Source organism: Aquarana catesbeiana, linkage group LG03, assembly GCF_042186555.1.
Source record: "Aquarana catesbeiana isolate 2022-GZ linkage group LG03, ASM4218655v1, whole genome shotgun sequence".
NCBI lineage: Eukaryota > Metazoa > Chordata > Amphibia > Anura > Ranidae > Aquarana > Aquarana catesbeiana.
In genome coordinates this window covers 380,442,764-380,454,767 of record NC_133326.1, presented here as the reverse complement: position 1 = coordinate 380,454,767, position 12,004 = coordinate 380,442,764, and the positions used below count along the sequence as shown (strand labels likewise).

The window sequence follows — 12,004 nt, the reverse complement described above, 5'->3', positions numbered from 1 at the left end:
GATTTCTGTCTTAGCGTTCGGCCCCAGGATTTCTGTCTTAGCGTTCGGCCCCAGGATTTCTGTCTTGGCGTTCGGCCCCAGGATTTCTGTCTTGGCGTTCGGCCCCAGGATTTCTGTCTTGGCGTTCGGCCCCAGGATTTCTGTCTTGGCGTTCGGCCCCAGGATTTCTGTCTTAGCGTTCGGCCCCAGGATTTCTGTCTTAGCGTTCGGCCCCAGGATTTCTGTCTTAGCGTTCGGCCCCAGGATTTCTGTCTTAGCGTTCGGCCCCAGGATTTCTGTCTTAGCGTTCGGCCCCAGGATTTCTGTCTTAGCGTTCGGCCCCAGGATTTCTGTCTTAGCGTTCGGCCCCTGCATTTCTGTCATAGCGTTCGGCCCCTGCATTTCTGTCATAGCGTTCGGCCCCTGCATTTCTGTCATAGCGTTCGGCCCCTGCATTTCTGTCATAGCGTTCGGCCCCTGCATATCTGTCATAGCGTTCGGCCCTCGCATATCTGTCTCAGCGCACAGTCTCAGCATTTCTGTCAAGGCGTTTCTGCCCCAGGTTTTCGGTCACAGCATGGCTGCCCAAGATTTCAGTCATAGCGTTTCTGCCCAGGATTTCTATCACAGCGGCATTCTGCCCCAGCATTTCTGGCTTGGCGTTCAGTCTCAGCTTTTTTGTCTTGGTGCTTCTGCCCCAGGTTTTCTGTTATTACATTTCTGCTTTAGCGTTCTGTCATAGCGTTTCTGCCTCAGGATTTCGGTCATGGCATTTCTGCCTCTGCGTTTCTGCCCCAGGAGTTCTGTCATGGCATTTCTGCCTCTGCGTTTCTGCCCCAGGAGTTCTGTCATGGCATTTCTGCCTCTGCGTTTCTGCCCCAGGATTTCGGTCATGGCATTTCTGCCTCTGCGTTTCTGCCCCAGGAGTTCGGGCATGGCATTTCTGCCTCTGCGTTTCTGCCCCAGGATTTCGGGCATGGCATTTCTGCCTCTGCGTTTCTGCCCCAGGATTTCGGACATGGCATTTCTGCCTCTGCGTTTCTGCCCCAGGAGTTCGGGCATGGCATTTCTGCCTCTGCGTTTCTGCCCCAGGATTTCGGGCATGGCATTTCTGCCTCTGCGTTTCTGCCCCAGGATTTCGGACATGGCATTTCTGCCTCTGCGTTTCTGCCCCAGGATTTCGGACATGGCATTTCTGCCTCTGCGTTTCTGCCCCAGGATTTCTGTCTTTGCTTTTCTGCCTCAGCATTTCTGTCAGTGTTCTGTCATAGTGTTTTTGCCCCAGGATTTCTGTCATTTGCATTTCTGCACCAGGTTTTTAGTCTCAGCATTTGTCATTATGCTCTGCCCAGGGTTTCGGTTCTCACGTTCCTGCCTCAGCTTTCAGTTTCAGCATTTCTGTCATAGGGTTTTTCTGTTAGACATTGCTGTCAGTGCGCTTCTGCCCCGAGATTTCTGGCATAGCCTTTCTACCTCAGTGTTCAGTCTCAGCATTCCTGTCACAGCGTTTCTCAGAGGGGCGTTGTTGTTAAGTCACGGCATACTTCGGTAGCTGGTTTTATCTTCGTTGTTTGTCATGTCTCATTGTATCTTTGTTCATGTTTGTACCTGGGTCAGTTAGCTAGGGCTCACATGTCAGGATCTGTCACGTCTACAGATCCATACGGGCTGAGGTTTCGTTTGTTAATGATTGTTGACCACAATCTTCTCGCCCGTATAACATACGTCATACGATGCACGTTCATTCACCACACCTATACGATTACCCACCACGGTCTGTGGGTACACCAGCCCTGAGTTTTCAGTCAAGTTCCTGTCTCTGCGCAGCAGGTTACTCGGGCTAAGTCACTACTTACACGAGGGGGGGGTGGTCCATCATCAGCTTCATTCACGCGCAGTGGTCTTGACATTTCTGCTCATGTTCTCATACTTGGGTAGGCTCAGAGGGGGATTGCTGTTCTCATGTATTGTTGCCTGTCATTTCTCTTGTTCATGTTCTCAGGTTGGGCTGCATTGGCAGCCATCATCCCCTTGTTGGTCCTTAAGTGGTAGGTTTGGGCAAACGTCGTCATGATTCTGGATTCTACACTCGGGCCTGATATCTTGTCTAGGATGTGGCCTGGAAGACTGCTCAGGGACGTCAGTCCAGTAATTTTTTCCGTTCCCCAGCCGGTGTCAGGTAGGTGGGTTTTTCAGTCACTTTGGGGTATGACTGTTTCAGGCCATGAGACTTATTTCCCTGGTGTGGAGTCTGGCCCTCCTTCCTCGGTTCAGGATTCAGACTCGGCTGCAGCACGACCTGATCAAATCAGGTGGGACCAGCATTCGATGTCTGGCATGGTTTCTCCACGTTGTCAGTGCTTATTGCCTTAGGGTTTGGGCCTCAACCACCTACTCCATCACATCCTTCAGGTATTTACCTTTTGAACTCCTACCAGTTGTCCTTTGGCGCTTACCCTCGCTCTTTCCCATACCAGTATGGGTAGGCCAGGGCTTGGGGGGAGGGTTTCACGGAGCACTTCCCAGGGTCTGGGCAAAGTTTTGATCTTCTCGGCTATCATTTTGCAGGGGCTCCTCGGGACAGCCATGACTCCTCTTCCCCCACGCATCCGCTCATTCACAGTAGTTCATTCTCATATCTGGGTCGTCTCGGGATTCAGGCTCTGCCCAATCGTTCATGGGACGTTTCGTTGGGTTCGGGGTAGCTTCGCAGGTTTCTACAAGGGGTTCTGTCTCATCACCGAGTCGGGGGTTTCTCCTGTCATAACGGACACTTATCAGTTATATACTATTGCCATCCGGGCACGCACTACTCCACTTGATGGATTGTTACCTTCCCTTTTCACCTAAATTTGTGTCTTTTTGCCCTCTTTTCAGGCATACTGACCAGTCAGGCCAAGGCACACCTCAGGCCTTGGTGCTTAGGAGTATCACTTTCTAAACTCGAAGACTCTGACTACAAGTACAAAGGCTGGCCGGAGGCTAGCCTGCATTTGTGGGAGGAGTCTGAGAGGGCTATTTAAGCCTCCTCCTCTGTCAGGTCAGGGCTCGTGGACGCTCTGGGTTCCCACCCACCCGTTTCCCCCAATATTCATACTTACTCATATTACTTTTCTTACATTCAGGGTATGCCCTCTTTTCAGGCATACTGACCAGTCAGGCCAAGGCACACATCAGGCCTTGGTGCTTAGGAGTATCACTTTCTAAACTCGAAGACTCTGACTACAAATGTATGTTTATTACGGTAATTTAATCTGCACATGATTAGGTATTAAAAATGAACAAAGCTACTCCTCTAGTAAATCAACATCTTTATGTCTGTGGAGAAATGGAAGGGGATCTTTTAGGCTAGGTTCACACTGCTGCGAATTTTATTGCGAATTTGAGCCGCTGCGATCGCTCAAATTCGCAAGTCATTTTAATAACATTGTTTTCCATGAGTGCTGTTCACATGAATGCGTTGCGAATTTAACCTGCGTAAAAAAAGGGTCCTGTCCGAGTTTGATCCGTGTGCAATGCGAATTCAGCTCCATAGATTGCAAAATTTGCAGTAGAATCGCAAGAACACACAAAGAATTCGCAATGCAAATTTGCAACGCAATCGGATCAAAATCGCGCTAAATTCGCACTGCAGCAGTGTGAACCTAGCCTAAAGTAGTATTAAACCCTCAGCGTATTTTAATTTACACACTGACGACAATAAAATAAAAAATGTTAACACTTTTAAAGTTCTTATCCCAGCTCTTATAGTTTACAACTTCTAATTCTTGTTGCTCCTGCTTTCTCACAGCTGCTTCCCTGAACCTTAATGTGGTTGTCAATCCACTTATATAAAGTCATCCCATCCACGCTGTAATATACCAATAAATGTCCCTGTGCCTGTGTTATGTAAAAAATATGTTTATTTGTATCTACAGCAGCGCGTCTCCTGCCACTCAGCTGACTCTTCGGCTCTCTTCACTTTCCAGCTCACAGGCAAATCCAGTGGGCGGGGCCGAGCACTCCCGCTAACATCAGCCGGGGAGGAGAGGAGGGAGGAGGTGATATGGATACAGATAGGCATATTTTTTACATAACACAGGCATAGGGACATTTATTGGTATATTACGGATGGGATGATTTTATATGAAATATGTGAGCAGCAGGAGCGGGATGGGGACGGGTGCTGACACGCAGACAGGCAGAGAGGAGAGGGGGGAGGAGGACAAAGGAGACACAGACACAGAAGAGCAGGGCTGCGGATGATGGAAGGCTAGTAAACAGACCACGGTGTCAGGGCTCTGCAGCCCTGATTATAGTGGTCAGTTTAGAGGAGGGAGGGCATAGCCAGGCAGGATCAGACAGGTATTGCAGGTGTTACAGGGAGCCAAATTACACAGCACAAGCACTGTGCTGTATAACATGCTTTAAAGGAACAGAACCTGGTTTTTTTTTTTTGGGCTAACAAACGCTTTAAGTTTTCACAGAAAAGCATTACAATTGGACAGTGCAGTCGCAAGCCAGTCTGTTACCTTGGAGTAAGCAAGGAGGAAGGAGGAGCAGAGGAGTGCCCTGTCATCCTAGGCTACAGGGCAGTGTGTTTCTATTGATGCACACAGTGTAGGGAGACACAAGTACGTGCAAGGGTGGCTCCATAAGATGTTGCAAGAGAAAGGAGCCACCTTAAAACAGCAAACCTGGGGCAGTAGTCATGGCACCAGCTTAAACTAAAATATAGGCAAGGTAAAAAAGATAAAGGTGATGCATGCTCATTAAATGAATAAACCAGCTGCTGCAAGTGCTTCCACAACTGAGGTTTTAATATCACATTTATTTATTTATCCTTCTGTTTGGGTTCGTTGATGAAAAAAGTGATACCAGCATGACCTCGCACACTCTCCTTCATGGCTACACCTGCTTTCTTTGCACATCAGTCTGTTGCTATAGAAGTTTTCAGGGACTTTCCTCGACCCTCTTCCCTAGAAATTGGAGTTTGGTGTGAAAAGGTAGCAGGTGGAGCCACTGCCAAGAGAGTGAGTGCAAGAGAGGTCCTGGCATCTTTTATGCATCATCAAACTCAGACAGAAGCATGTTAAGGGCCATGAGCTGCTACCCAAGGGTCTCTCTTCAAGTGCTGGTAATTGCTTATCAGATCTATGATTTAAACATAGATTTTTAGATTCATTAATACATAGTACTATATGTTATGGTTACTTTACATTTACTGAGCACTCCCTCCACTCTGCATACATGGTGTGGATCTGTGCAGTAATCTAGTGTGAAACTGTAATAAAGACTGGTCACTGCTGTGCTATGTCCATGTACAGGGTGACTGGTCTTGTATCTAACCCCTCCTGTAGTTTTCTGCAGGCAGACTGTATTGGGTGGGGCCTGCTGTGCCCCTCCCACAGCTCTGCTCTCTGCACAGGTTACAGCACAGTAACAATGTCACTGTTATTTTGCAGGGCGATAATCGGGTTTGCCAAGGCATTTGGTGTATACAAAGTGAATGTATATCCTTTGGCACTCTTGGGGAATATATTTAAATAAAAGTTTTTGTGCCCAGAATTCCATTTTAAAGATTTGTGTTTTACATTTTAACCTATGTACCTGTATTGTGCTTGTTTGTTTTTAAAATTATTGTTTTAAGCAATGGTTTATGTTTATTGTTCCCTTTTACTATTTTCTTTTCCCCCACTGGTCTACCTTAACAGGTAAATCTTTGTGTAACTCGGTTGTTATATAGTAGGTGTAGGCAACCTTTAAGAGGTGGAGATTCACATGAACAACATGGGAGAAGTCAAAGATCAGTGGGCAGTGTCGCCTCCTCACATCTGATTTAAACCTCTAATTGTGGTACTACTGTGTCGCAATCATGTGCATTTCATGGCAATCATGGGTTTAAATCATGTGGTGAGGAGGCAACATATCTCCTCCTCACCACCTGTCAAACACACTCAAATCACTTTTCAGAGGAGCAGCAGTGCCTGCTGCACTTGTGAATGAGCCCTTAGTTGCATTAGACAGCAGCACCCTTAGGGCTTGTTCTCACATAAAGTTGGGTGGGTGGTAAAAACCCTGTGGTTGAGTTGTGGATTTACCACCAACAGCAGCCAAAGGTGTACACATGCTGCAGCAGGAATTAAACCAATAAATATAAATGAGCAGCGCTGTGAATAAATGTATAGTTGTGAAAATATCCCAGTGTAAATAAAATAAATAGAACCCAATCTAAATGGATAACATAGTTCCTGAAATCAAAACATAGGGTGTTTGATAAACAGTCCTAACACATTGAATAAAGTCCAGATGGATATAGTGAAAAGACATAGGCACAAGCCCCAGTCTGAAGGCAGGAATGCAGATAAAAAAGTTGATCCTTCACCGCACCACTGTGATAACTAGAAATGAGATGTGCGCTTACCAGACGGCAAGCATAAGAGGGCTTGCGACCTTAACCCGGTCAGGGCCTTTCATAGGATGAAGACAAACAGCATGCCACTTCATATACCATGGAATAATAACCTGCTGTCCACCAAGTACCAGGCAATCCCTCTAGCATAGGGATGATAAACTCCTAGCGTAGTTTGTCATCATTTCACGTGCGTGCGCAGTTTCGAAGCATGACACGTCAGATATCCATCCACTCGGCGTAATATAATCCTCTGCTGATCGACCGATACCGACCTCCGGCTTGTTTAATTAAACCACCTGTTGCTTTTGATGGGTGCTACCGCCTGCCAATCACAACCCATTCAAGTAAATGTGGCCACTCTGCAAGCACCCCGCAACTGCATGCTTCTGTCCAAGGGGTTAAAGCAGTGGGTGAGAAAGCAACACAATGCTGCCTGTTTCAAAGGAGAAATACAGCTAAAGCTTGTTTGGCTGTACCTCCTACTGATCAGAGGAGTGCAGTTCATTCTGCACTCCTGTGACCCGTTTTCAACAGACAGCGGGCTGAAGTATGCTCTCTGCTGATGTCACAGAGCTGGTCCAGGCTCTGGAAACCTGGCGACCATATGGTCGGGATCCACCCACATGCCTGGACTGGCAAGCTGTTGAGAGCCTGAGCCGGCCGCTTCTGCCCCCTCCACAGCCCAGTGCTCCATTGAGCGTGGGGGGCAGAGCAGATAGTGGTGACTGACAGTCACCAGCTCTCTGCTCAGGGAGCTGTGAGAACTGAGCGATCGGCAGTGTTTGATCGCTTGGTTCTCAGTCTTAGAGCCGGCGGTAGACAGATGCAGCATCAGACCAATGCTGCATCCACCTAGGTGAGTGATTCTAAAAAACAAAACAAAACTCCTAATTCTCTTTTAACCCCTTGTTTGCTGTACTGCACAAGGTTGCAGGACATTTGAAGAGCGGCCTCATTCACTTGAATGGGTCATACCTGGCAGATGCTACACCCACCAACCATGACAGGGCCACTGCAGCTAAAGGGGGTACAGTTGGGGCTGATGTGCTAAAGAAAAAACAAACTACAAATGTAAACGAACCCTTACTGTTCTGAGCCCCTTATAAGGCTTATTTGCAAGTAATTGGGCATACAATGGTTATAGGGGTCTGGGTCCTGCCCTGGGGGACATGTATCAACAAAAAAAAAAGGTTTGTGAAAAACATCATTTTTAAATGAGCAGTGATTTATTGATTTTTAATAGTGAAAGCATAAAAATAATAAATTCCTTCCAATATAGTGCCTGGGGGGTCCCCTTAATCTACCTGTAAAGTGGCAGAGCCGTACCATGTCTAAAATCTGCTGCAGCAATAATTGCATTTATAAAGCCAAAAGAAATGACATTTTCCCTGCAAGCTGCCTTTTATTTTGCTCAGCAACAGCTGGGGAGCCAGTGTGTATGATGAGGCCACAATGTAGTGCACTGGGAACAAGATTAGAGATCTTTTGGATACATACTGGTGTCACTTTGACTTTGGATAGAAGAACTTGGTGCGTGAAAATTGGTCTTTGGGTGTCGGTGGCGCCTTCCCACCGTAAACCCTATAGAGGTAATCTTGATGAAAGCAAGAATTGGCCTTGCTGTAAAAATTGCAATGATGGGTGTCGGTGGCTACAGACTCTTCTGGCCAGCTTTAGCACATCTTGCAACCTTGGGTACGTATTTAGGAAACACTGCACCACCAAATTGAGGATATGTGCCAGGCATGGCACATGTGTCAACTTTTCCTGTCTAAGGGCGGACAGGAGGTTTGAGCCATTATCGCACACCACCATTTCTGGCTCCAGCTGGCGTGGTGTGAACCACCTCAGGGCCTGTTTCTGCAGAGCTGCAAGAATCCCTGCTCCGGTGTGGTTACTGTCCCCTAAACACACCAGCTGAAGCACTGCATGGCACCTTTTAGCCTGACTCATGGAATAGCCCTTAGGGGATACCTGATGTTCATAGGACAATTCTGCAGAGGAGGGCATGGAGGTGGTGGAGGAGGAGGAGGTAGAGCTGCCAGAACATTCCCTTCCACGTGATGGTAGAGAGCTAGAACGGCCTTATGTGAAAAGTAGCAGCGTCTGGGAACCTGCCATTGTGGTACAGCACATTGTGCGAATTCACGGAAGGGGGCAGAATCCACCAGGCTGAAAGGCAGAATTTGGAGAGCTAATAGCTTTGACAAGATTGCATTTAGACGCTGGGCATGTGGGCGGCAGAGACTGTATTTTTTTTTCCCCTGCAGCAGATGTGGCAGAGAAGTTTGCTGGCTACAGTCTACAGCTGGTGGTGTGCTGCTGGCAGATGTGCTGCTAGGACCTGGGACACCCTGTGCTATACCATCATCCCTGTCAGTGGAGGCTGCTGTGAGGTAATGACTCGGTAAAGCAGGGGCAGACTAAAGTGGGTAAGGAGGAAGAGGAGGGACAGATTTGTGCCTCTTTTGTGTGGCTTTTAGGTGCTCTTGCCAACAAGCTGAGTGATTTAACGTTAAATGCCTTGTTAAGCAGGTGGTACCCAAATGGCTGGTGTTTTTTTGCCAAGTTTGATGTGACTAAGACACAATTTGCAGATAGCAACAGTGTGATATGCTGCAGATGTGCTGAAAAAGGCCCAGACAGCTGAGCTTTGGGGAGTGGGCTGGGAGATAACAGCTGCAGAATGTGATGAAATAGGGTGGCTTTATTGATGTCAGTAACGCACACAGAACTATATGGCGTTAAACTGGCAGTAACGCACAAAACTATATGGCGTTAAACTGGCAGTAATGCACAAAACTATATGGCGTTAAACTGGCAGTAACGCAAACAGAACTATATGGCGTTAAACTGGCAGTAATTCACACAGAACTATATGGCGTTAAACTGGCAGTAACGCACAAAACTATGGCGTTAAACTGGCAGTTGCACACAGAACTATATTGGGTTAAACTGGCAGTAACGCACACAAAACTATATGGCGTTAAACTGGCAGTAACGCACACAGAAGTAAATGGTGTTAAACTGGCAGCAACACAATCAAATAGACGGTGTTCAACCGTCGCTACACTGTCACTATCCGAACTGTCCCTACTCTAGCTATACACTAAGGTAAAGATTACTGACACGGTCTCACTACACTACACTGAAACTATATGAGCTGTTCCTACTCTACAGTAATGTATGTAGGAATGACACGATCTCACTACACTACAGTGAAACTATCTGAGCTGTCCCTACTCTAGCTGCACACTATGCAAAGCTGAATGATGGTCCTCCTCACTACACTCACACTATCCCTAGACTGACACTAAACTAATATTCTGCAGTGACAATTGAAGCAAAATAGCACAGTATAGCACACTAACTAACTAATAGCACTGAACAGAGCCCTGTTCTATCTCTTTCCACGCCAAAATCATACTGAAAATGGCTGCCATTGAAAGAATACTTTTATACTGTGGGGCGGGAATGAACCATGATTGGATAAAGCAGTGGTTCTCAACTCCTGTCCTCAGGACCCACTAACAGGCCAGATTTTAAGTATTACCTTGGGGTGATGCAGACTAGAATACTGCAATCACTGCAATCAATCAGCAAATTATATCACTTGTGATGTATTTCAGTTATCTTGCAAACCTGGCCTGTTAGTGGGTCCTGAGGACAGGAGTTGAGATCCACTGGGATAAACCCATGATGACAGTGTCCAATCATGACTCTGACAGTGCTCTGTGCTCTGATTGGCTGAAGCTTTCACTGCAATGCACTGTTCAGCGTCGCAATGCATTGTGGTTGGTTCGGGGGGCCGAAAAAATGGTCGAATGACCTGTTTGTTCGAATGTTTGCCGAACGACCGAACAACGAAAGTTCGCCCATCCCTACTCCCTACTACATCTTCAACTGTACAAGTAGTCGCTCTGCATTACACTCTGTCTGAAGCTCTGGGATGGCGGGTCAGCAAGCCGAAACCACGATCTACCAGTCACCTGGCCGCGATCTATTGGTTGCTGACCCCTGTTATATAGGTATCTGATCTTATCATTTGCTTTCAAGTCATCAAGTGCTGAAATTAATACAAATGTGATGTTTTCTTTTTTTATCCAAACAGAACTGGTCATTTAAAGAAATGTCATGCAGAGCAAGCCATACTCTCTCAAAAATGAAGTCATGTAATGGCTATCAGAATATAAGGGACATCCTGGATATATTAATTATATCATTAGATAGCGTCGCAAAGTTGGTAAGTATAAATGAAAGTCAAAAGCAAATCATTGATCACTTAAAGTGTAAGTAAACCCCCCTATCGTCTTCAGCCAAGGAAGCTGCCATCTTTGTCTCTGTTTTAATCTACAACTGCCATGATGCTGCACACGTAATTAGTTATGACACCAGCCATTGGATAGTTTGACAGTTTGGTTGAGAGCGCAACCAACGGGAGTGTCACATTTCCGGCACGTGCCGTAAATAAAAAACTGTTTTATGGATGGATTTACTTCCGCTTTAAATTGTGTGTCCAGCCAAAACAGATTTTCTTGGTTTTCCCAAATAGGAAGTGAGGTGAACTGTTAAAAGCAACATAAACATAAAAGAAAATATTTTTCTTTAGTAGAAAAGGGGAAGCTTAGAGTGTATTTGTTTTTTTATCTCTGTCTGTTTTACCATTGCAGAGGAGAGCATGGAGGTGGTTGAGCAGGTGCTTACAAATTGGTTGTGTGGAGTTAGTTTCTTCAGGCTGTTCGGGTGGAAAAAGTTAAGCTAGGCTTAGCATTTTCCCAGCAATTCTAGGCTCTGGACTGCACCCTTTGTTGTCAATAAAAAGGGGAAGGCTCTAGACGGCTTTCTGCTGTGGCCTGCATGGGAAGGAGTTGAGAGGCTAAGCCAGAGAATGTATGCACCAGCAATATCTGGAGTGCATGCTAGGAAAGTCTGCCTGAGCCAGGACTCTTCCATATGTGGACTCTCACCTAGGAGAAAGGTATGCACCTGGCAGCCGTGATCTAGGTAGTTAGAAAGGAACTGTACCGCACTGTTGGACTGTATGAATAAGATCTCTAGTAAAGCCTGATCAACTTTATCATGCCTGATCCGAAGTTATTACAAAAGGGGTGCATGGAGGTACATGGAGCCTGTAAGCACATACGGGGGTGAAGATGAAGGAATGGAAGGCCATCTTGAAGGGTTATCTCAGCAAGGAAGTTGTTGGGAAGTGTGTAGTTGCTACAGGTAACCATGAACTGGTGAGAATGTAATAGCTGCCAGGCATTGGAGAGTTGTACCATGGGTGAGGGCTCCTCTGGTAGCGAGGGGGTCAGTGCTCTGACTCCCTCCCTAGTGGCCAGTGCCCCACAGCTGGGGTCACTGGGAGTGAGGTGGCAGAGTAAAGTTGGACTGTTGGAGCGGAACACAAGCTCAGCGGTGTCCCCCTGCAAATGCTCTATTTTGGAAGACAAGGAGTGCAGCAAAATGGGACAGAGTGCTTCACAGTAGGAATCTGCATGTTATACAGCTGCTCAAGCTGTACAGCTCCCTTCTAAGCTTGAGTTCCTCCTTAATGTTGAATTCACATAACGCAGCCCCGCCTGGTCCCGGGCATTGGTGAGTGCATACATGCAAAGAGGTACCCCCATG

The 12,004-nt window shown here is 46.7% G+C and overlaps 1 long non-coding RNA gene across 1 annotated transcript in view; it reads left to right on the top strand.

Annotated features, from left to right (window-relative positions):
• LOC141132367 (uncharacterized) overlaps window positions 1-11,655 on the top strand; it is a 58,605-nt gene extending 46,950 nt beyond the window's left edge. Inside the window, exon 4 of the long non-coding RNA XR_012242889.1 lies at window positions 10,485-11,655. This is a non-coding gene — a long non-coding RNA (uncharacterized lncRNA). The remainder of the gene's footprint in view (window positions 1-10,484) is intronic.
• Window positions 11,656-12,004: the final 349 nt, after the last annotated feature.